Consider the following 25745-nt stretch of genomic DNA (forward strand, 5'->3'; position numbering starts at 1 on the left):
TGTAGCAGAGTGTATGTGTTGTCTAAGTGGAGTAGGGAGTAGTGTTCAAAAACTGCATGTGATGGAAACAGCTTCCCTTCTGAGTACTGAGAATTGGCATCTGCACAGAGGGCTTTTCTGAAGACCTCTGGAAATGCTGCCATTAGACAGCATTTGGGTCCTCCTGTTTCTCAACTCAGAATCAAGTAGTGACAAGTCTGCAGCAGATTGCAGGTCCCTGGTAAAGGCAGAGGATAGGGTAGGTAGCACTCTTGCACTGAGCATTCAGGGAGTCAGCCTGGCAGGTCTGTCAAGGCAGCAGTGAGATTCTTTAATGTCAGTGAAGGAGAGTCTCACTGGGTCTCACCCCTGTAGTAACCACATCCTAGCAGAATCCATGTAGAATCTAGTAATTTTAGTCCTGTTAAGTAAGTTTAATGTCATGTGTCAGAAAGGCGAGTTACTCTTTTTCTTCATTCCTTCAGTTACTTTGAAGGGAAGTAACTGGATTGAAAGTTTTCTTTGTGCTGTGCATATTTCTTGGCTCTCTGTTCTTCTACCTCTATCAGTATTTTGAGGCTAGTGCTCTGAATATTTGGGTTCTCTTCTCTTATATGTCACTGGCTAGTTGTGAGAAGCACTTTTTGGTAGATAGCTGCTCATGGAGCTTGAGGGCAGAGCCCTCTCCAGTTTTATAAGGGTGGGGTGGGGATAAATGCTGTGTCCTCAGAGCCCAAGCAGTGTGGGATTGAGTGCATGGGCAAGAGGTGGCCTGTCTTGCAATTTGTCCCACCAGCCAAGAGTCATGATAGGTTCTTGTTCCAAACACAGTTTTGTACAAAAGCAAAGCTTGCCTAGAACTTAAATAAGCAGTGCAGCACAGGAAACAGAATATTTTACTACTCAGAACTATGTTTAAAAACTGACTATGTTCAGATCTATCAGGCTGGATGGGATTTATGCTAGGATGCTGAAAGACATAGGTGATGCAATTGCAATTCTGCAGTTGCAGTTCTCCATGAAAATATATCAGAAAGGTTCCTGAAAACTAGGGAAAGGCATTATTTATTATATCCATCTTTTTAAGGAGAGAAAGAAGGATAATTTAGGGCTAATTAGCCTTCTGCAATCCCTAGAAATGTTATATATCATGTCTCCAGGGAATTTGTTTTCAAATATGAGAAGAGTGAGAAGATAATCAAGAATAGTTGAACCAGGGGCAAGAAGTATTTGATGAACCCAAATGCCTTTTGTGAATAAATGACCAAATATGTAGATGTGGGCATATTGGTGGGTAAATTCTTTGCTGTGAGGATGGTGAGTCACTGGCACAGGTTGCCCAGAGAAGTTGTGAATGCCCAGTCCAGGGATGGAACTTTTAGCAACCTGATCTAGTGTCTCTACACATGGCAGAGGAGTGGGAACTGGCTGGTCTTTAAGGACCTTCCAACCCAAACCATCCTGTGACTCTCTGACTCCAGTTTTTGTTATCATCTCTCACTGAGGAAGTATATGGATTGTTAGATTAATTGAAAATTGTGTGGATATTGGAGTTCAAAGTGTAGTCTTCCATGGCTCAGTGTCTCACTGAAGACAAATAACAAGTGGCCTGTGAGGGATTGGGCCAGTTATGTCACCTCTCTGTTAATTACTTTGATGGTGGGATGGAATACACTCAGAGAAAAGTTATAGATCACAATTAATTGGCATGAGAGAGAGTTTAGTGCATGAAGTGGTAGAAAAGCAATTCAGCTGGGTCTTAGGAAGCCTAAGATTTGGCTAACAGAAAGCTCTTGAAGTGCAGATCAACTCCTTGTAGCGATGTAGCCTGGGAGGCAGCTGGCTGAAGAGAACATTTGTAGGAATGCTATTGGATGTAATGATTGCTGCCAGGTCAGAAATGAGCTAGTGGTGCATTTTCATTGCAAATAAGACAGACAGCATGGTGGTCTCCATGACCAGCAGATCTGGGGAAGTAATTGTTCTTCTCAGCATTGCTGAGTACTCTGGTTCTTCAGTCAGTTCTGAGGTTCCTCAAATGCAAAGCACGATGTTTAGAAAATGGAGAGAGGATTACCAAGGTGATTCTGAGCCATGGGAACCATGGGTAATGAGGAGAGATTAGGGTCCTTGGGCTGTTTCACTTTGCCCAAAAGAAGAGGCCATCTTATAGAAGCCTGTAGCTTCTTAAAGACAAGTTCTAATTACTATGGAAATGAACTCTTGTTTGAGGCAGATCGTTAAAACAAGGAACAGCTGTCACAAATTGCAGCTCAGGCTGACCATTAGGAGAAGTGCAGACTTCAGACTGGTCATTAGGAAAATGTTTTTCACCACTGAGTAGCACAAGAGTTTTAACATGCCACCCAGAGAGGTGGTGGAGTCTTTCCTTGGGTGTTTTTGAGACTCAGCTGGACTAGGCTGTGGCAGACCTCATCTAGTACTGATGAGAGTCCTTCTTCAAGTGGAGAATCAAACTGCTGATCTGCAAAGAATTGCACTGGGGTTTTTTGTGTTTTTCTGTGATTCTGCCCAGGACATCAGGGATGAGCAATACAGAGGAAGAATTTTGTACGGCTGTGACATTCCTGTGTCCACGAGGGTGAATCTGAAATGGTGGACAGTGGAAGTCCTTCTGTAAGATTTTCTCCTTACTGTCAGCTTGAAATATATCCATGTACTAGGAGTCCTTAACTCTGTGTGAGATGTGTGTTTATATTGCCTAGCCATTTTCAAATTTTCTGCTCTTTTGACACACCTTGGGAATAAACACCACAATGTTCACATGACCATTTGAAGCCAGGTAATTTTTATTTCATCAGAATTATTTAATTTGAATTACTTATTGAACATAACGTGTACTGTAGTTATTGCTTCTCTCTTTGTAGGTGTTTTAGAAATTGTAGAAATGTATAGAAATCTGTTTTTGAAACTTAATTTGTCAAAAGTAAGAGAGAAAGAGACATGAGAAAATCAGCTGTCAGAATCATAATAGATCTGTTTTCACAGATCAGTGTTGATGATGGTTTTCAATTGAGTTGATCCTTGTTTTAAATCTGACTGTGATTGATTGCGAATGCTGCAAGATTTAATTGAAGAGGCCAGCTCATGGAAAGGTGAAAAAGTAGTCAGCTAAAAGCCAGGATAATTGGAAGCATGATTTTATCAGTAATCCAGGGTAGGAGCAGAAGACAGACAGAATGGGGTCAACCTTTGACAAGCTAGAAAGAAACACCCAAAGTCCTGATTCCCCAAACCCACAGGCCAAGTCCTATTGCCAGAAACCCGTGGGTGGGAATTCCCTCCCTTGAGGCTGGCCAGGAAAAGGTGTTGCAAGGGTATGTTGGTCATCCTTCGTGTTTTATCTGACTCTCAGATACTGATTCCAGCTGCATCAGGGTAGGAACATGCAAATGTGCCTGTATTCACTTCAGGGCCAATTCCAGTTCCAAACCAGTTTTATTTATTTCTCTTGCTGCCTGAGCCAAGAAACCCTGCATACCTAGGTCAAGCCAGTTTAAGGAGGACTGGATCTCATTTAGGCTGCTTGGGATTATGTAGAGAACAGGGGGAAAGCACCCAGCCAACCCCTAAATATTTTGTTTTCTGAATCAATTTATGAGAAGTTGGCTTAGGAAAGCCTGGATTTAAAATCTTGACTTTAATTGACATATACTGAATGAAAGTACTAAACTGAACGCAGTCTTAGTTGATGTCTGGTCATCATTTCCTTATTCAGTATATTTCTGTGAAATGCTCGCCCAGACTATGTCTATGTGATGAAAATTGGTATTACTCTTGATTTACTGCACTCTTCTGTGCTGAAAGGCTTTGCTATAAAAACAATGCAATGTAGAAATGATGCTCTGAGTAGATATAGATTTTCTTCTTATGGTTGGTATTGCTATAGCAACATTTCCCTCTATCCTTCCAAGCCATGACTGTAATTACAAAAGTTGCCATTGATCTTATATGTAGTAAATTCTATCTGTATTTAGCAATGAACTACTAATGTCAAATGAAATAAAAAATTGCTTTTCCTATTCATCCCCTACCAAGCCTCAATTTTCATTTCAACAAAATAATTCTATTTTTAAGAATTCAGATTTTCAGTAAGTTGTTTTTGGATGTGAACACAGTTTTTCTGTTTCTAGATTTAATATGTTTATTGTGCTTATTTTTTGTGTTTATTTTAATATGTTTAATTACTGTAGCTTAATTTAAGCATCAGTGTTCACTGTGGTTCTTTTACTGGAAAGGTTCTTGTTAGGAATGTCTCTGCCTCTGCTGGATATATTGGGGGGTTAATTATGACCTAGTATAGATTTCAGAGGAGGTATGCAAAAAAAGGGAAATTTACATGTGGAATATCTTGAAAATACATTTCAAAGAGAAAATGTTCTGGCAAACATTTATTGTGTAAGTTACATTATTCATGTCTTAGGAATATGTGCATGTTCATTTTTGTTTTCAGTCCAGAAGCAGGAGCAGCAGTCAGAAGTAAGGGTATGCTCAAAGGGTATCTGAGAAGACAGGATGGGAAGGTCAGTACCTGTCTTCTTGGGTATCCTTCCTGAAAGTGAACTGTGTGACTGCAGCCAGCAAATCTCATTGTTGAACTACTTGCATAAACCCACAAGCACATAGGAATTAGAATATACAAACCTGATTCTGGTTAAACCCCATAGGTTATGCAAGAGCATTTATGAAATGAACTTAAGAACTACAGAGTGACAGTAACTAAGGTAAGAGTGCAATCAATCACGTGTAATCGCATTTTGCTCAAGAAGCTGAGGGGTCATTGTTATGAAAACAAAAGCGTAAATCAGTTTTAGTTTCTTGGATAGGATCTGCTCTTTCTTCTCTGAGCAGTCCAGCTGGGAATTCTGAGCTGAGTTTGCAGTCACATAGCTTTGAAATAAATTGTAGTGTTACCTGGATTTCTTGGTTCTGTTTGTCATGTAGTAAGTGGCTTGTTAATTTTAAATTCCACTTTGTGCTTAGACTTTAGACTGGATTTTATTTGAGAGATTCAAGGCTCTTCAGGTGTGATATAAATACAGTTTATTGAAGGGCCTTTGTTTCCATAGAATAGGTGAGAAGTGGTTTTGTACCAAAGTCATGGTGTTAACATGATCCTACCATTTCTCTTTATTTTTCAGGGAGTTCTGAGAGCAGGCTCATCTCTACCTCAGGTTGTAACTTAGTTGCCTCTCTCCTGAAACTGCACCTGCAGAAGAGCCCTGCTAATACCTCTCTTTGGGTGCTTGGTGCCCTAAACCAAAAGGAACAAAGACGTTGTTACGCCATAAAAATATGTAGGGTAGAGGTAAAATCACTTGTGTCACTGGAGAGGAGGAGTGAAGCATATGGCTAAAGCTTTATTGTCAGGGAGCATCACATTACACAGATGATATTTTGAACCCAAACATGTTTAAAACAAAGCTGTTGATGTGTGGCTAGTGTCATCACGGTGTGGCCACCTGAGAGTTATTGGAAACACACCAGTGCCTCTAAATCTTGTAGTTAAGCTGGTTACAAGCTACTTAACCCAAGAGTCAGCATGAACTTTATACATATGACAAGCATACAGTCTGTTCTGATTTTGGAATGCTGTTCCTAATGGAAATTTTATATGAACACTAACTAGTGTGAGACTACAAAGTATAACATGGCATTTGTAGGTAAAACTTTTTATGTGTGAATGTGGGTCCCAAAGGTTGTGAGCCACTTCTGACACAGGCTTGTTGAGTCTCATGCTTCACGTGTGAGACTCAGTTAATTGGCCTCTCTTCTCTAAAATTCTGTCTTTGTGGATGATTTCTCTCTGGCTCCAGGCTACTGCTGATGGTGAATTGGTAGAGTTGGAGAGGCAGTGTTATGTGGGACTGTGCTGCAAGCCAGGTTTTGCATCCCAGCCAAACCTACCTGTAACATATTGGGTATGGAATGCTCACTTTCTTCATGACCTGAAAGCTTAACATGTGCCCTCAAAACCTTGATCTATCACTTTTTTCCACTGTGCTAGTGCAGAGTCTGTCTTTTGTGTTCGTGTTGGAATAACTTGGATGGTGTAATTTAATATTTTGGTGTTGTTTTTAGATGATGATGATTATTATTATTGATTTGATTTGCAATGGAATTCCAGCAGAATGAGTGATTTGCATTGGTTATGGTCACCGAAGACTTTTGATTTACTTTTTTCATGGTTAAAAAAAGGTGTTTAACTAAACTAGAATTGCAGAGAACTTGGTAACCAGCAGAAATCTTTTTCTGTGCTTCAGTGTGGGATAACTTAGGGGAACAAAAAAGTGTCAAGGTTTGTTCTGATTTTGTACTAGGCAATACATTATTTGTAACCTTAGTATCATGACTATAGCAACTTTCTTTTTAAGGCCTTAGCTGGTACTTTAAAAGGTAGGGCTCTATATGTAAGTTTTGCTCTGTTTGCCGCACTTCTTTGTCATGAATTCTGACCTTCTGTCAAGTGGTTTGTTTTCGTAACTGCTAAGCAACTGCAAAAACCCAAACCACAAGGCATTACCAGAGCAGCAGTCTGCTTTTCTGTGGCCTCCTGCTGTGGGATGGAGTCAGTCTGCCTGCTGCAAGTGCTACAAACTGCAGAAACATAGTTTGACCAAGTTTGAAGGCAAAACTTTCTTTGGTTTTCTGTGTTATACTGTCTTAGTAAATCTCCTAATTGTGAAGGCATTCAGCATGATTTTATGAGCCAGAATAATTCAAAGGCTCACTGTCCTACATGGTAGTTACTTGGGTAGATCTAATTCCTCAAAACTGCCTTGTGTGTCCTCCAAATGCCAGAGGGTATTAGTTCCTTTCTGCTGCAGACTGAAAGGGAAATGCATTATCATGCTAAATGTAAGTTTATTAAATAACTCAAGTAAGTGGTTTTCATTCAGGTATGAGGCTTGTCAACTGTATTAGTTTAGAGTTTTTTTTAAGTTGTTAAAAATGCTTCATTTTCTTGCTAAAAAGTCTTATAAAATGCAGTGTAAATACAACTGTGCAGTGAAATGTCACTTTTCTTTTTAAATTTGCATGCTGTAAACTTAGTTATGTTCAATGAAGCCTATAAACTGAGCAGATGAGTTGGGAGTGGGTAACCTTGGGACCCTTCCTCTGTGCCTGACTCAGACACTTTGATTTAGCTTCAGGGATGATTCTCCTTAGATTCTGTTATCCTCAAATGGCACTAGTTTTACCAAGCTTGGCTATTCAGGAAACATAAATAATGTCCTCAAAAACCATGAGAAAACACTAAATAAGAAAATAATTGGACAAATGAGCAAATTTGCATTCCTGAGCTTTAGTCTTCTCACTGCAGTAATTGAGTCTAGAAGAGCAAAATTCACATGTTATCAAGGAGTCCAGGAGCTGGCTGTTCAAAAATATTTACTGCAAGTATTGTTCTGGTATTGTTAAGAATGGTAGTACTGTAATAGGGGCATAGTCTGTAAAAGATTTTAGCTACAGCTAAAACCAATATATGATGTGTTGGATGATGCCTGCTGGTTCTTCTAGATTCATCTTTCTCCATACATAAGCTGTCAGTTCAATTTGCTTATGAGCAGGGCAGTGTTTCTTTTACTTAGTTGAAGGAAGAAGCCACTAAAATCACATAGGGGTTTACTTATTGCAAAATTTGTTGTGCTATGGGTACAAAACTTGCCAGAAAATGTAACAGTTTTAATCTTCTCTGTTCTTCTTGATGCAAAATACAATCACAGCTCACCCAAAAAAATCATGACAAGGTCTGACTGAACTCTGTAGATTTCAGTTTGATCTTTCTGGTTTGTTTGGTTGAGGAACATTTAAGCACCTTGTTTTGTTTGGGCACAGTGTGCTTTGTGTCCATGGTTTTCTGCTCAAAGCTTTTACCAGAATATCAAATTTTGGTGATATGTAGTCAAGTGCTCTTTTGCTCCCTAGACTTTGGGTGCTTGTATTTTAGAAGTAAAAAGGGGTGACAAGAGAACCAACTGGTTCATGCATGAACAAGAATTTTAATTTATCAGTCATCTTACAACCCCTTGTTTTCCTCTGTTTTAATTTTGAGCTTGTCTTTTGATATTGCTGAAGATGGAAAGGGAAGTAAAACAAGTTTTTCCCCACAACTGCATTGTGCAGTTTTATTACACCATTTAGCTGCTGGTGATTTAATCTTAGTTAATGTTAGAGCTCCTGGAATTATGTCTCAATGCAGTCATGGTGAACTTAAATTAGGATCTAGCAGTCCTAGACATAAGCATCTCCTAAGAGGTTTGTTTTGTTGATTTTTGTTCTCTTGAGTAGGGAATGTTTATTGTCTCTGTTGCAAGGACTTCCACATTTAATATGTAGCATTTTGATTTACAAAGCAATTCACTTGCATTTTAATTTTCATTAAAAGTATCATAGAATGTAATGGTTTTTAGTTGCAAATTTGGATGGGCATGTAGTGCTGTGATCTTTCTTTTGACTATTTGCCACAGGCCAAGTGAAATTAAATATTTTGGAACATCTTAATTTTGCTGTCTGACAAGTTTCCTCTAAGTGAAAGCAGATGGGTGTTCATCAGCAGGAAGGGAAAGGAAATGTGGCATGCATAACAACAACAACAATCCAATGAGTGTCCTTCTCATGCAGACTTGTGCAGGTACTTACAGTCTGCATCTGATAGTGAAGTGCAAAGATCTGAAGTTCACTTAAGGTGTGACTTACCATAAGAGTTAAAGACTGTTATATTGTTATATTTCTTAATATTTTGCATTTAAGCATCTTGGGCTTTTGAATATTTTGTGTCTTCTGTGATTCATATTCAGCTAAAGTCCTTTTATCTAAACAGGTACAGATAGTCCTAAATCTCTTTGAAATGGTAACATTTTAGATTATTATCATTTGTGTTGAGTTGAAAAAAGTGCTTCAGATGCTATCCTGAACAGGAAAACTTTACAAATTCATGACTTTAATGAAGTCAGCCTGTCTTATTTTTTACTATGTTAGCATGCATTATGTCCTTGTAATTCTCTTATGAGCTCATTCATTATAAAACTCTTAACAGTGATTTTTCAGATGAGGCCAATAAAACCCATTTCTAATTTATGAAATGTAGTAAAGCAAGCAGAGTATATTCCAAAAATTATTGTTATAAAATTTCTCTGTAAATGTTTTCAAGAGGTTTCCTAACAACAGACTAATTTCTGTAATGTTTTTTAAATAACCTGTTTATGCTCATAGAAAGCTTAAAAAATACGATTTTTTTTCATGAATTTCTAGCATGAATTCTAGATGTAAGAAATTTGGATTTACTGTTTCTTTTAAAATAAATGAGTTCAGAAAATTGTACTTGAAGTGAAAAGCCATCCTGACAGTTAAGGAGCATTTACAGCAGCTGTGTATAACATCACCTGTCTTACCTGATTATTGCAGTCTGCCCAGAAATAACTAAAGGACATGCACTCCTAGGAGAAAGAAGGTATGGCCAAGCTGTCTAAGGGATGCTGCAGTTTTGGTGCAGCAGCTGTGGGAATTCAGTACTACTCAAAACATAGACCACTGAGGGCTTTATCCCCATATGAATTGCCTTATTTCTTCATCTTCTACTTGTGTGAGCTTTTATTAGTGCTGAGCTTACAACTTCATGATGTACTTGGAAGATTCCTTGCACTTCATGCCCCAAAGCCTTCACCAGCATTCCTGAGAGAAGCTTGCTCCTGCTTACCCTTTTGCTTCTGAGGGGGATTTTCTAGTGGAAACAGAGTTATTTAACCTGATGATGAGGTTTTTCTGGTATGGTTTGGTTTTACTCTAAGAAATGGCATGTTGTTATGTAGGTATGGCCTACAGCATACTTGAATTACTTTACCAGACTTGATTTGGTAGTTGGGAGATTTGAAAGACTTCTCAAAAAAACATTCATTTAGATGGTGTATAAATGCATTATTTCTTTTCCTCTAATTGTGGTCAACAGTGTGCTTAAATAAAACCACAAAACAAAACTGGTGTTTCTCACCAGGAGGGGTGATACACATTGTACCCTAAAGTACAGAAAACAGTGTCATTAATTACAAAATTATGTCTCTTGGGAAGTCTCTGGTGAAGCATTGAATCTCCTCTCTTGATTTGTCCCTGCATTAAGCGCTGCTCAATTGTCCTTGCTAATTTACAATTAAATCTAGTTTTGGATGTGGTTGGCTTCTTGATTTGTTTATAGGGTTTTTTTCGCCTTGCTAAGCAGTACATTAAACTAAAGCCTCTTTTATCCCAGTCATGCTAAATATACTTCCGTGTGATCTGAGTCAAACAAATACTTGACAGCCAAGAGGAATTTCTGCTTCATGCTTGTGGAGCTGCTAAACTTCAGGTGCTACAGACTACATCCTAGAATGGTGTTAAAAGAAGCCAGCTTACACTGAGCATTTCCCTCCGAGGCAAAAGTTCACGCTGTGAGAAGATGGCTTCCAGTTGTGCCCTAAAAATCCTGCCAGAGCACAAGTGGCTCTTCTCCTAAGCCACTGCAGATCTTTGCACTATTTCTGGATACTGCTCTGAGATGAGAGGAACTGGGTGGGTCAAGAGCATCAGTTGTGCTCCTGTTGGGTAGTATCTTCCGTGGCTGGGTGCTAGAAGCTAAGCCTCCACCCAGAGTGGTTGGCAGGAAGCAGAGCAGCTTGTGAGGAGCTGCCTATGCTAAAAAGTGATTCTTTTGAGGTTTGGCTGGGGATGCAGCTCCTGGAGGGCAGTACTGCTGATATGGCAAATACCGAACTGCTATTCTAAGCTGAACAGCTGATAAAAATGGGGGATGAGAGTGCAGCACTCTGCAAAATCCATGTGCTTAACTCTCAAAGCTGTTTTTGAGAAGATAAGGAAACAGAGACTGAAGATGCCACTTCCACTAAGCTGTATGTCTGTATCTTTTAGAATTATAGCTTCACTAGACTGTAAAAGGCCCACAAGACCTGATAGATATGCATTTGAAAATTGAAAGGGCAGCACCATCTCCATAATTTCTAACTGTCTTTGGAGCCGAGCACTTCCGGTATAATTTCTTTGATTCATGATAACAACTAAAACCTAATACCATCATGGAAAATAGTCATCTCTCTAACAGGCTTTCTTTCAGACAACTCAAAAGTTTTTTAAAGCTCCTGTTCAAAATTCATTTCACAAGTCAGGCTCAGAATAGAGATGGAAAAGTTAGGAATTCTTAGTTTGCTAATTCTGAGTGGAACTGTGTAGAAGGAAAAATGTCTTAGGAAAGCCAGTTTTCAAACTGGCTGGAGAGTTTGTTAACTTGGTTTGTCATGCTGTATTTCTGACTTTCTGCTCTGAACTGTTTCTGAATTTATGAACATTGGGCAATTTTTTTGTCATGCATTTAATTTGACCAAGACCTGCTCCCCCTAAGTGCCAGGCAGAATCAAAACAACCACATTGCCACTGTTATTCAAAATTGTGCCTTTGAAACTCTTTTGGCACTTGGCCAGACACCCAAGCCTGTGTTTTACAGCTTCAGCCAATCAATTTACGTATATGGCAGAAGGGGATATTATAATCAGATGTAGTTGGAAAAATTCCAATAAAACAACTTTTGCAAATGTTGTGCTCTGTCACATTTCTGTCTGCTTCTGAAGGATCTGCAGTGCCCAAACACTGCTGCTCTATGGGCAGCACCTGGCCCAGGACAATAAGGTGTTTGACATGGAGAGGGAAAGGGATAAAACTCTGGGAGCCTCAGCTCATGGGAGGCTGTGACCTCAGCCCTCAAGGCTCTCTGGAGCACAGAGCTGTGAGGGTCATTCCTGATGGTATTTGGCCTGTGCATTAAAGATATTTGTGGTTTTTTCATGGGAAGGGCATGGTGTCAAAACCTGAAATTACAGCTTTTGGCATAATTTAAGATTGTTTTTGTTGTCCTTTTTCAAATATTTAAAAGGATTGTGCAGGTTGTTTTGCTTCTGGAGCTGTGTTAGTCTACTGGAAGGACAGTGCAGCCAAGAGCTGCTGGGTGTTTCTTGCATCTTGCTGTGAATATGCAGTAGCATCTTTGAATACCAATACTGATAAAAATAGTAATTCCAAATAATTAAGGAAGTCTTTAGGAATTACTGACTATCCACCAACAGGAGCACAGTAGTGCTGCAAACTTGAATAGAGAATATGGGGTCCCCAACACAGGAAGGATATGGACCTGTTGGTGCTAGTCCATAGGAGGGACCACAGTGACTGGAGGGATAGGGCAGCTCTGCTGTGAGGAAAGGCTGAGGGAATTGGGATTGTTCAGCCTGGAGAAGGGAAGGCTTTGAGGTGCCCTCATTGGGGCCTTCCAGTGCCTGAAGGAAGCCTATAGGAGAGATGGAGAGAGACTCTTGACAAGGGCCTGGAGTGACAGGACAAGGGGGAATGGCTTCATGCTGGCGGAGAGCAGGCTTAGATTGGATATCAGGAAGAACTTCTTCCCTGTCAGAGTGCTGAGGCCCTGTCTCAGGTTGCCCTGAGAAGCTGTGGCTGCCCCGTCCCTGGCAGTGTCCAAGACCAGGCTGGATGGGGCTCTGAGCAACCTGGGCTAGTGGAAGGTGTCCCTGCCCATGGCAGGGGACTGACTGAGATGGGCTTTATGGTCTCTTCCAACCCAAACCATTCTGTGAGTTTATGACCATACGTATGTGCCCTCCATATAAGATAAGCACCTCTTTCCTGATTCGTCTAACATCTGTAACAGGATGGAAGGTGAGATTTTTTAACATCCCTGCCAGGGCACTAACTGGTTTTTAACTCCAAAGATATTTGGCTCAGTTTAACAGTTGTTAAAATTAATGATCTTTGGAATTAGTGATAAATGTACCTCTTAACCACAGTACAATCATGACTCTCTGTTCAGGCTGACTTACTACTTTTGTCTTCTTTGATGCATATTGCTTTGTCTCTCTTTTTTAAAATCCTGATAAAACTTTAATTGTCCCATTATCCTCCCACATGTTCTGCCCTCTAGCAGATCTCAGGGATGGAAATGTACTTGCTGCAAAGTCAAAGGTGAATAAACTAGAAAAGGTATAAACACCTTTTTTCATTTGGGTTTGTTCTGTATTTTTTGTATGTCATGTGTTTCCTGAAACATTTTATTTACTTACTAAGGAATTATCTTGTTTGTACTGATAAGCATAAGGAAAGATGAACAAGAATTTTACCATCTTTTACCATCTTTTGAAGAATTTTCACCACAGAAAGGAAAAGGAAAGAAGAGAAGGAATATTTTTTCTTTTTTTCTTCTTTTTTTTTTTACCAAGCATTATGCGGTAATAACTGCCTTTACTTGTAGCAGACATAGTATTTTACTTTTCTGGTGGAGAACAATCGTTCTTGATGTGTATGCAGCATCCCAACATGACAGGTTCAAAGAGAAGTACACCCATTCTGACAATAGGAACACCACAGGAACTTCATCTTGGGTCTCAGTGGTACTAATGCATCAGGGTTGTTGTGACCTCTCTCTCAGAGAGCCTAAAAAAATGACAGTGTTTATATTTTATGGTAGCTATTTCTTTGGCTTTCTGGGAGTTTTTCTTTTGTCTTGAACTCTGTTTGATTTTATATTTTTCCTTAAGCTGTGTATCTACCAATATAGGAGAGAGTATTTTCTTTTTTTATTTATTGATAAATGCTGACATGAAAGCCTCAAGTGGTGAGGCTAGGTTTAGATAAAGTATGTAGGAGTGGTAACATGAGAGCAGTCTTGAATTACAGCATCAAACCTAAGGGCAAAGACATGGAAAATTCAGATAAGTACCAAGACTTGTCATCTACTCAATTTACTGACTATTTTATGTGTTTCATGCTGCCCCAACTAGGATGGCATGAAAAACAGCAGAAGGTACCAGCATGTGTAAAATCTTCAGCCTGGGACCTGATGTTACTCTCCCTGCCTTCCAGTCTCATACGATATGGTGCACAGTATGAACCCCTTCCTTTCCCAAGCAGTAAATTGGTAGAATTGGCATAAGCAGTGTTTCTGAACCTTTTTTGATTGGTGGAAATTAAAATATCTTTGTGGACATTCCAGTATATTACCTGTATTACAATATATCTCTCTCTGTCTCTTCAACCTGCAGATTTTGGCAGTGATTTATAGACCCCCACAGGAGTCTCTCAAGTCACAATCAGGGACTTGGATCAGTGGCAGGAAACCAGAAGAGAGATGTCCAGAAAGAATAGTGTTTGTTGCCTGCTAATTTGATAGTGTCAGGCTGAGAACAACTTTACTTTTTGTAAACCATGCAAAGAGTGATTTCCAGCAGAGAAAACTGAGCAGCTGCTCCTTTCCTGGCTCTTCTTGCTTCAAAGCCACTGATTTGCAGGTCAGATGCTACTAACTGGAGTTTTATTGTCATTCGTGTGCAGTATGTACACCTAACAAATCCATGAGCTGGATGGAGATGGTAAGAATTTAACTGTTTCCATCACCTGTCCACCTGCGGGAAGGGAAAAGGAGTGAGGGCTTTTTAAACTTCGGAGATAAACTAAGTTACTTTTCAACAGGAGCTGGAAGGACGGAAGCGGAAAAGCAGGCGGACAGGGATAGCTGGAGGCCTTTGCTCAATGCTGTTTAAAGATGTTTCACAGAAATACCGTGGAAGAGTAGGAAGCTTAATTAGAAGTTTTTAACAAGTCATAAATCTTTCTTAAAAATAACTCTTAATGTGGCTTCCTGGAAGAATTTCAAGGTATCTGATAAATAGAAGGAATTCTGCTGTGATTGGCTTTTTATGTAATGCCTCATTTTCCATAAATGAGATCTACAGAAAATTTTTCCTTTGCTTCCACCTCAACTCCAGTATCCTAAAATAAGCAGAAGATGGTATATTATAGATTGCTAGCTTATGCCTCTTTTTAAATTTTTTAATAGCAAATATTGAAACAGATTTTTCATTTCCATGTATGTTTTCCTATCAGCAAAAGATTACAAATGCATGCATGATATTTAGAGGTACGCTTTTTTTTTTCCCCCACATAGCTTATTATAGAAGTTCATGTGATACTGTGTCCCACGGGGTGTGTCAGATAGGTAGACATCATTAATTACAAAACTGCTATACATAAATTATTGTTCCTGCTGTAATGTTTTAAGTAGAACTAATTGGAATATATTTTCTTCCAGATATGCATATATGCATACTTTCACTGTCAAAACTTCCTTTCAGGTACTGCTTTAAACAGTTGGGCTTTTTTTGGTCAAGAACTGTTTCATTGCTTTATGTTGATGCAGACTTAAATAATGAGTTCTGGGCTTATGGCTGCAATTTAGTGATGTGAATTGGAAAACAGGGTTTCTGTAGCTTTCTCAACCAAGTAGGTAAACTTTCTGAAATAGATTAATAGATTAGAATGAAAACCACTGTTTTGCTGATAAAAACCAGGTTGTTGTTTTCTGCCAGCCATGATGTGACCTCCTTGTTTTTTAGATTTTTATGGGTTCTTAGCCTGAGACCTGCACCTTTTCACCCTGGAAGGGATAGTTTCACTCCTATAAATGTACCTATAAAGAAACTGCAGTCTTAAATCACACAAAGGAAATTACCTGGTTCACAGTTATCTCAATTTATTAGGCACAGAAGCCCAAATGCCTGCAGAACACCAAACTGCAGAAATACCAAGGGGAACTTCTTAAATCACTGAAAAATATAGTAGCAACAAGGTTGGAGCTGTATGTTCTGTTTCTTCCAAGAAAGACCATTTTTTTTCTGACCTGTCCCTACTGTAGGATGAGATGCAGAAAAATGGGAATTACTAACTTTTACAAATTAAAGGTCCTCATTTAGAAAAAGCACATTTATGTTTAATGAACACTGTGCACTTAGTTGACATTTTTCCTGTTGTTTTATTTGTCCTTTTTTCTTAAAATAGCAGTAGATATGTGTTAGTATAAAAACCTCTGCCTGCCGACTTTTTTTCTTCTTCCTCTCCAATCTGATCAATCTAGTAGTAAGACTGTAATTAAAAATTAAGTTTGTTGGAGCTGTAAGGTGGGAAGGGCTATGCATCTTGTATCAGATGCCTGTAATATATTCTTCCACCCTTTTTTCCCTCTTGAGGTCAGGCAACAGCAATAACAAAGTGATAAACACTTCATCTCATCATCCTCCGCCATTCCGTAAGAATCACTGGTTGCTACACATGGTTTTAATGCTCTTGCTTTATCAGCTGCTGTCATCACAGCCATTGTATTGGCCTCAAAATGGTAATCTGCAGCTTTGATGTACTGGTTGCTTACATTTTTCATTCCACAGTGCCTTCCTTTTGCCAAGTGAATTCTGCAGTACAGAGGCGTGCTAGAGTAGGTGAGGGTAACAGCTGTTCCTTGAGGCAAAAGCCTCAAGGCAGCTCCTGAATGGAAACTACAATCCTTGTGTGATGCAGGGGTTTCTTATCCTGCTTTTCCATGAAGAGAGAAAGTGATCTAGATATAGCTGTCAGAAAGAAACTGCTCATCCTTGCATACCAGCAAGGCAAGGATGTCTTCACTGGGCAGTGCACTATAAACTACATTAAAAAGATGATAATGCATGGACTCAGCCCACCTTGGGATTGCTTGGAAAAAAAAATTGCCTTTCTGTCTATCCACATCCTGTGGGTGCAGCAGCACGCACCCATGATAAGGCGAAGTTCCTAACATAATTTGGTGCGCCTGTGAAACACTGGAGGATGTAACAAAGACTGCGAGATATGTGCAGACCAGACAAGTTACATGAACTGCAGGTGAGCTCTGGAGTATTCTCTGTGCCTCTCTGGGGCTTTTGAGGGCAGTGTCACAATCATTCCCTTGCTCATGTAATGTGAAGGGTTCAGCCAGGTCTGTGTCAAAGGTGTGATGCCATGGAGAAGCAATGCAGCCAGGGAACCTGCTTCCAGCAGCCCCTTCTTCCTGTGGCCTCCTGGGGAAATGCTGCTCTTGTTACCAAATATAGGTTGCGGAATCCTGTAATGCCAAGTGAGGAGAACACTGTTGGGAGAACTGTTGTATTATTCTGAGGGTCTCATTAGCCAGCCATCTGCTTTGCTCAGCAGATACTTCCCAGATACTGGATATGGAATCAAAGAATCATAGAACGGTTTTGGTTGGAAAAGACCTTAAAGATCATCTTGTTCCAGTCTCCTGCCATGGGCGGGGACACCTTCCACTAGGCCAGGTTCTCCAGGCCCCACCAACCTGGCCTTGAACGTTTCCAGGGATGGGGCAGCCTCAGCTTCTCTTCCAGGGCCTCATCACCCTCACAGGGAAGAATATTTTCTTGCTGTCTAATCTAAACCTATTTTCTGTCATTTTGAAGCCATTCCCCCTTGTCCTGTCACTCCAGGCCCTTGCAGTAGTCTCTCTCCATCTTTCCTGCCATCTCCTTCAGATACCAGGAGGCTCCACTGAGGTCACCTCAAAGCCTTCTCTTCTCCAGGCTGAACAACCCCAATTCTCCTAGCCTTTTCTTGTAGGAGGCTAAGAGAATTTGAAGAATGTAACTATTGGGAACAGATAGTTCATCTTTCAACAGTTCTGTCAGTAAAAGATACATGAAAAATGAGTTTCTTCTGTGGCGTGTGCAGTCATGGGCTGCAGTGTAAAAGGCAAAATCAGTGTCTGTAGATAGGTACCTGTAACACTTCATCTTGTTCAAGTGGAGGGGAGTCTTGTCCTTCTATTCTCTGGTTGTTTATGTCCAACAGGAAGTGTCACTGAGGCTGTGTTAATGATACTTAAGAATAATATTCTTGGAATCAAGAGCATTTTAAAAATTATTATTAAAATGGTTGCATCTTTGGAGTCTCTGCGGTCTTATACTAACGTTGAAGGCACATATGTGATATAAGATAAAATAGCACAAGCAGTTGTATAGTTTCTAAATTTTCCATTGTTTAACAAAATGTTTCATTAATACAGGACATACAGAAAGGGAGAGGCCTGCTCTTGATAGCATTTTGTAAATATTGCCGATAATAGTGCATTTATTAAGTGTCCTCCACCTTGCTACACCACAACACATGCACTGGCAGGTAAGAAAAGCCTAGAGATAAACAGAGAGGCTGCATTCCTTTGTGGATTGGGAGGGAGAAGCTAGAACCTGAGCAGTTAGTTCACATTTTGTTTTTTCACACCCATCTGGTGAGGAGGAGGGGAGCACATTGCAACTCAGATGTGGATGGCTGGAAACATTTCTATCCCTTATTCTGGGCCAGCTTCCCCAGTTCTGCTCCTGAATTTTGTCTGCAGTGGAGGTGGGGGCTGGGCAGAACAAAAAGAAGCTCCTTCTAAAAGTTCTCTTTTTCTTGCCTGAGCAGGGACTAGTTGCTTTTCTGCAGTATTTTGAAACATGAAACAGACCATCTCTGGGCAGATTACACAGGGGAAGGTGCAGTTGAGTTGTTGGATAAAATTTATTTGCCATTAGAATTCAGTGCTATCTGAAAAATCAGAGAGGAAAAATTACAGGCCTGTGAATTTGAGGAGGAAAACTGTTCTGGTTAAACTGTCCAGGTTGTCAGCCCACCTCTCCCCAAGTGATAAACCAAAGTGATAATATTTAAAGCAAAGCTGTTTCACTTTCTAAATTTTGAAATAAAAAGTTATGGTTCTCTATCTTTTTGAAAGTCTGCTCATCACCTGGAAGTACTAAACCTATGACATATCTCTTCATTTTACAGAGGCAGCAGTGACAATTCAGTTGCTTGTCTGTCCTGGATTTGCAAGTGGAATTGTGACTAAGATTTTCTCTGGTATGCCTCTCAATTTCTGCTCGAGGAGCAGATACCAAGTCTTGTAGGAGCATTACATCTTGGGCTGTCTTCCTTCCACACCAGGACAATGCTGTGGGTGCTCTAGTAAATACATCACCCAGGTTTTGCATTAAATCAAGACTGTAGACCTGACTCTTCCCAGCAGGTAATAAGGAGCATCATGTCCTAGTCTTTGGTCAGTTCTGGAAAAATTCTCCTCGCTTTAGGAGAACTTCCTGTATTGCCAGCCCAGCTGCTTTTGCAACAGTCGTAAGCCTCAGGGCTGGAAACACGTTTGTCAGCCAGCTGGGAATTGGAGCATATGTCTCACTTCTTGCACCTCAGTGATGTTTCATTACAGAGTGCATCACAGATGCCTTCCTGTCCTACACCCTTTTTTCTTGCAAAACTTCATGTCTCTCTCACATTTGCTTGGGATTCCTCCTGCTCTCTTGTCAGGAGAGCACTGGTTCCTGTTAAAGGAATCAAACTAGGAAGAAGGTCCTAGGTCAGTTTTGGTGAAGTATCAGTTTGCAGTGGGTACAAAGCACTTCAATCTCTGTAGCCAAAATCAGATTATATCCATCTAGATTAGATGCAATAGCTGAGGTATCTGATTCCAGGTGGATCAAGCTGGGGACAGCTCAGGATGAGGGCTGACCAGTAATGACAAGCTTTACTGCCTCTTGCCACCATGCTGTTGATAAGACAGTAGACATTATCTTAGGCTTAACACACTAACTTCTCACACTGCTGCCAACTGGAATTCAGCCTTTAGCATAGGAAAACTCCTCCTAAATGTATATTCCAGAAATGAAACAAGCCTTCTACCTTGCATTTTGTTATGAGAAAACCACCAAAATTCTAATATATTTATCTAAAAATATCATGTCTTTGAGAAAGGCAATTACATGTTTTTCAAAACCCTTTATGTATCAGCATTGAGTAAAACTCAGTTGTTTGGCAATTTCTAATAATGCTATGGATTTGATCTTTTCTTCTGGTTGCATTTCCCCTAACCAAGCTGCATTTGTTCTCCTTGGGAGAATCTTAGGTTGCTGTCTCATTGTCATAGTACCCATTGGAAGGACTTCTAGTAGGCAGTATTTACTCTTCTAGTCACACACTCTTCCTCATCAGAACATTGATTCAAACTTGTTGAGACAAAGCAAAAAGAAGTTTTGTTACTTAAACTTTCTCTGAATTGCTGACAAAATATGTTCTGACAATGGAAAGAGGAGGAACCATCCCCCTCCCCCGCTTATTGTCTTGACAAATTCCTGGCAGAATCTGACAAGTTTTGGGGTGGTTTTTCTTGTGTGTATTAATGGTTTTTTTAAGTTGTCTTTATAAAACTCTGCTCTTTGGTGTTGCTGGTGAATAGGGCAAGCTGACAATCAACAGGTAGGCACAGGAAATGGCCAAGGCATGAATTCTGATTTGGACCCTTCATACTGTAACAGCTTCATCTAGTCAAAATATGGTTGACTAATTAAAAATTAAAGAGTCTTCCTGGTGAGGAAGAGGAATTGTCTTCATGTTGCAAAGACCCATTTCCCTGAATGTAAAATGGTCAAAATAGGAAGATATTGCCCACAGCTCTAAGTCTTCTGCAGCCCTCAATGTTGCACATACTTGTATTTGTGTTCTGTCTTTCAAATCACATCTGTTTGCTTGCCACTTGGGGTTCTTCTTCACGCAGATCCAAAATGCCAGCATTCAAATCCACTGCTCTGCTTGGCTTGAGGAAAGCAGCAGGATGAGTTTGCTCCAAGCCTGTTGCTTTTGCTGGTGCTGTCTTTCCCTTATGCAAGGAGATTACTGTTAGATAGAGATGTTAAAAAAAAGTGAGCTAAGGGGTCAGGTAAGGGCACGTCTGTGAGGCACCTTAGTCTGGCAGCACAGCAGCATGATGTGAGCTGAGAGCTTCAAAGGGACATCCAGAGTGTCAGCTGGCACGTGAGTTAAAGGAGTAAAGTTAATTAATTGAGGAGCAGTGCTGTCTGGAGGGGATTTTAGCACTCCTGGTGTTGGAAGCAGATTGATCCCAGCTAGACCAGGTTATCCTTACAGTTGTCTGCTGCTTCAGGGTGATTTCAGGATGCTTTCCCCTTGGCTGGTGGTTTGGATGCTACAGATGAAAGGATTTGGTAAACACATCTCTATCTGTTATGCTTTGATGCGTGTATCATGTCTTTAGAGTACTGACAATACTGGGATTGCCTGCGGGCATTTTTGTTTTGTGGTGGAAAGAAGAGATTTTTTGGTGGTTGGTTTGTTGTTTTCTTACACTGGTGTTTTGGTTTATTATTAGTTAAAAACAAAGGATCTCATTTTAGTGTGTGACAGAAGAGCATTGTGTGAAGAGTACTGTTAAGAATGGTAGTTGCAGAATCATGTGTGCTTGTTGCATTTATTGTTTTGAAAACAAACATGCCCCTCCTCTCTAGCTGCAATCTGCTGATTCAGTTGAAGAAGCAAGGTCAGCTTTCATCTCTCTTTTTTCCTTTCTTCCTGTCATCTAGAAATATTTTAGAATATTCATTATTCACTGCCAGAGAGCTTTGTGCTTTCCTTCTTAGCTCTGCAGTTACCCAGGACTTCTGGATGCTTCCTGCTACTTCTGCTTCATACCCCACCATGTTTTGAGCTGAAGCAGGTAAAAAAGGCCTAATAGTTGGGAGAGAAGGAGGAAGGTTACAGGTATGCAGTCAGAGGAGGCAGGGCTGCCAGCAGCAACGGGACAGATTTTATTCATTTGTATTTGTGTGAAAGATTTTAAAAGTGGCCAGTGACACAATGGTCAACACGATGGTCCCTCCCATGCGGTGACTTGGGACATGCCTTACCCTGCTCTGGGAGGGATCACAGAGATTCATGGCAGAGAGTGGCAGTAATTCAGTCACTTTTGGTGACATCAGATTTCTGAAGAGTGCAGCTGGTGCTCGGCAAAACAAGTGCTTCCTCTGACAGGAACAGTCAAAGATGTGCATAGAGGGAAGGCCCCTGGACGAATCGGGGAGATGAGGGTGTTACCTTGTTCTCTTGATGAAGAGAAGGGGGTAACACCTTCCGTGACACATAAGATGTCTTGGGCAACAAAGACTTCAAGTCATCTCCCAATTAGATGACTGTTGTAATTGAAAATAGGCATATCCATGCTTTTTTTTTCCAGGCTGTTGTGATAAAATGAGGCAGTGTCTCTGATGGTGACAGGATGGTCAAGTTGCTTGGAGTTAGGGCCTGGATTCTCTCTTCTGTTGGAAGGAGCAATCCTTCACCAATGTCTGCATCGGAGCCAGGATTTTTTGGGTTTTGTGTCTTTTGCCATCTGGGACTGGGAAAGAAAGCATTGCTAATATTTGCAGTTATAGTTGAGAATGAATAGCTGTAAGATAAGAACTACTTTCCATCATGAACTTCCTTGTCATTTGCAGCTTTGGTGGCAGGTGACGGATGGCAACGTAGCTGTTAGGGCAGCAAGATAGATGAGCAAATTTGGAAAGCTGCCCTGCCTGAGCAGATGTTCCTTCGCATAAACAAGTTTGGAAAGCTCCTCTGAATGGAGAGTACATCAGATCACCATTTTAATAGTTCTGACTTTTATATCAGAGAAATCAATATATTTTGAGAATGGAAAACGTCATAAAGTTACTTTTACTGTTCTAATTTAATCAATGAGAAATACAAAAAGCACCCAGCTATGAAATAATTAAAAGTGATAGGCAAGTCATAGGTTTTTATCCTAATTCTATCCTTTTCTAGACACAGCAAGAAGATTATTTAATGAAGTAATAAGTATTTTACTTTGTAGTGATGTTTGGAGTAGAAAAGTTCAATGACAAAATTGAGACTATATGCCCAGATGATATTGAAATGGTAAATATTGCACCGTTATGAAACAAGTAAATTTTTAACCTTTCCAGCATTTGAAGTATTTCTTTAAAAGCTGACTTTTTTTGTATGTCTGAAAGTAGTTGTAAAAGCAGTACCTCACTGACTTAAACATGCTGCTTTCACCCAAACCTTTGCAGTGAATTCTGACTCCAGCTCTCATCCCCTGAGTCCCAGGGGTGTCTGTGTGTGGGTGTAACCTCTGCTCATGTCAGTGTGTATTGCTGTCTTTGAATGTGCTTGCTAAACGCCTGGCCTGTGGAGGAGCTCCTTTGTTTTCTTAGGAATTACAATAGAACTTTGTAATTTCTGTTGTTGCCTTTGGTAGATTCGAAGCTTGAGAACAGAGGAGCAAGGTCCAATGGGTTTACTTAAGGATTAAATATTTACATTGTATCAGGATTTTCAAAGAGCTCCCTACTTAACTGTTCTCATATAAAACCATAAACGAGCCGGACCTTAAAGCAAAAATGTTTCCTTAACAGTGCCAAAAGATTAAAACCAGTATTTCTAGTATATGTTTGGTGACAGAGAAAAAGCTTGGTTTCTCAGTGCAAGTGAAGACAGTCTGAGGCTTGTACAGGTTCTGCCAGTGGTTATCCAGCAAATTCTGTTTCTAACTAGATGCCTTTCTGACTTGTGAATTAGAAGAACTGTAAGTCCAGGCTTGGATTAGTTGGACTGATTGAATCAGAAGTGTTCCTAGACCTGTAGCTTAGCTCTTGGAGGAGTTTAGTGCTTCCAGAGCAGCTTCACTGGCAGTAAATGTCAGACATTTAAGTCTAATTAATCTAGTTTCCAGGTGAATGCTATTAACCACTTGTTTCCTGTCTGTTATGTGTTTCCCCAGCATGTATCCTGTGTTCCTCACCCTTCCATGCTTCCTGCTCCCTCTCTGGACTTAATGCAGTATCAGTGCTTAATTCTGCACAGCAAACTTTCCTTCCAACACTCAGCCAGATTCATCCCATCATCCGTCACTAAAGAGAGAGGCAGCCTAAGAACAGATTTGATGCTGAGTGAGCGATTTGAAGGAAACATCACTCTGATGTCAGTATGCTTTAATATTATTTTTAAGATATACAGATTTTTAATTTGCCACTCTTAAGTTAGATGCAATCTCTTTGTGTTCAAGCTCTCTGGGGGTACCAAGAGCCTCTTTGGGTAGGAGGAGATGCAGGTAAGGCTTTTTTTAAGATGGCTTGATTCTGTCTGTGGCATGTTAACCATAATAGGTGAGGAAATCCTGTTTCAGATGATGATGAAGTGTAGGTTTCACTTTAACAGTGATTTCTGTTGTTACCTGTCTAAACTAACTGGGGTTTTGGGGAAAGAAAGGACAAACCAGTTCACACAGTATGCAGCTGCACTGGCAATTTTGGCTCTTCCAGTTTTGGATTTGGAAGAAAGAAGTTATGTGAGTCTCAGCCTCTACAGCTACAGAATTGTCGTAAGTAATAGTGGAAAGTCATGAGTCATGCTATCACCCTGTTCTGTTTTCCTGCCTCCAGAGTGATCTAACATGCTTAGAAGCTGGATGCTTAATGATATCCTTTGAGGTTATTAACTTTGCAGGACAGGGTCTTTAACTGGTTATACTGGTACAATTAGAAAATCAGTATTTCAAGTGCACAGAAAATACCTTTTCTTTTCTGAAGACTCTTCAGAGGTCAGTGCCTTTACTTGTCCTCCCTTAACCCACAAGCTGCTTTTAGTCCTCAGCAAGCTCTGGCTGAACTCATAGTCACCCTCTCCTTTCCTCTCCTCTTGCCATGTGACCTTCAGCACACTCTGTTCACAGCTCCCTGGAGGACACAGCTGGTGTGTTAAACTGCTCCATCTGCTTCTTACTTCAGATTTTTTCCTCCTTCAGTTTTCTCTGGAATCCCTCCTTAGAACCTTAGAATAGTAGAATATCCAGAGTTGGAAGGGACCCACAAAGACCATCCAGTCCAACTCCTGGCTCTGCACAGACACCCCCAACAATCCCACCCTATGCCTGAGAGCATTGTCCAAATGCTTCTGGAGCTCTGGCAGCCTTGGGGCTGTCACCATTCCCTGAGGAGCCTGTTCAGTGCCCACCACCCTCTAGGGGAAGAAACTTCTCCTGATGTCCAGCCTAAACCTCCCTGAGACAGCTCCAGCCTGCAGGATGCAGTCTGATTTTGTCAATTGCCATAACAACTTCACTCAGCAATTTCTCAGCATCTTCAGTGACTTCCAACAGCTGTTTTCAGTTTCTTTATTTGAGCAGCTAAGAACAAGGTTTTTATCATAACTGGGCAACAGCTAAAATTGTTAGAAGTTTTTTGCTTTACAGTGTTCCTATTACGTCAGAGGGAATGCACCCAAATCCAGGTGCATCCACATTCCAGCCTGAATTACTAGTCACTGAATGAACACTATAGAAGAATGAAATTCACCAGAGCAGATCTTTTCTGCTCCTTTTTTCCCCTATGTGACTTCTGTCTCCTTTGATCAAATACCTTACTCTTTTGTTAGATTAAGAAATCTAAATTAAATACAGCACTATTTCTCCACCTTACAATGATGCAGTGAGCTGGAAACTGCTATGTATGGCTTAGATTAGAAAAGAATAATATGGCAGAGAAGTTGGTAAAAATCATAAAGCTTTTTTGGATTTGACTTTGTGGAAGGTTGTCCAGAAGGAATGCAATGACTAGAAATATAGTTCAGTTGTTGTTGGGTCTAGTCTACCAGAGGCCATTCTTGAACCAAAAGCCCTATCATGAAGTTAAATTAATTATTACAGTGCATATTGCAATAAATACTAACAGCTGTCCTGCACCTTTAACAGTTCTGAAAGTAGATGGACATACCTTCCCTTATTCATTAACTTTTATGTGGGAAAGTCAGAGGGTGAAAGTCAAAAGCTGCAGGGTGATGTGAAATAACTCACTTAGCAGCAAACATGCATTTCATACATTTTAAAGTAAATTATTCAAATCTATCATAGCTATTCAGGCAGTTATATTATGGTACCATTTCTCTGCCGTATTCTACAGAGAATCCAAGAATTCTAAGTTTTAGCCATGCAGGTTTCCCACTTTACAGGGCTTTTAAATGTTACATCTTTTCTGGTTTGACTT

At 40.2% G+C, this 25745-nt stretch overlaps 1 protein-coding gene across 4 annotated transcripts in view; it reads left to right on the forward strand.

Moving 5' to 3' along the window:
• The window catches only part of LOC139585340 (fatty acyl-CoA reductase 1-like), a 124206-nt gene that overhangs the window by 11687 nt on the left and 86774 nt on the right, over positions 1-25745 (forward strand). The window lies entirely within an intron of this gene.

The sequence above is a fragment of the Agelaius tricolor genome, unplaced genomic scaffold (genome assembly GCF_023055355.1).
Source record: "Agelaius tricolor isolate 1412-34295 unplaced genomic scaffold, bAgeTri1.0.p SCAF_74, whole genome shotgun sequence".
In the NCBI taxonomy this organism is placed as follows: Eukaryota; Metazoa; Chordata; class Aves; order Passeriformes; family Icteridae; genus Agelaius; species Agelaius tricolor.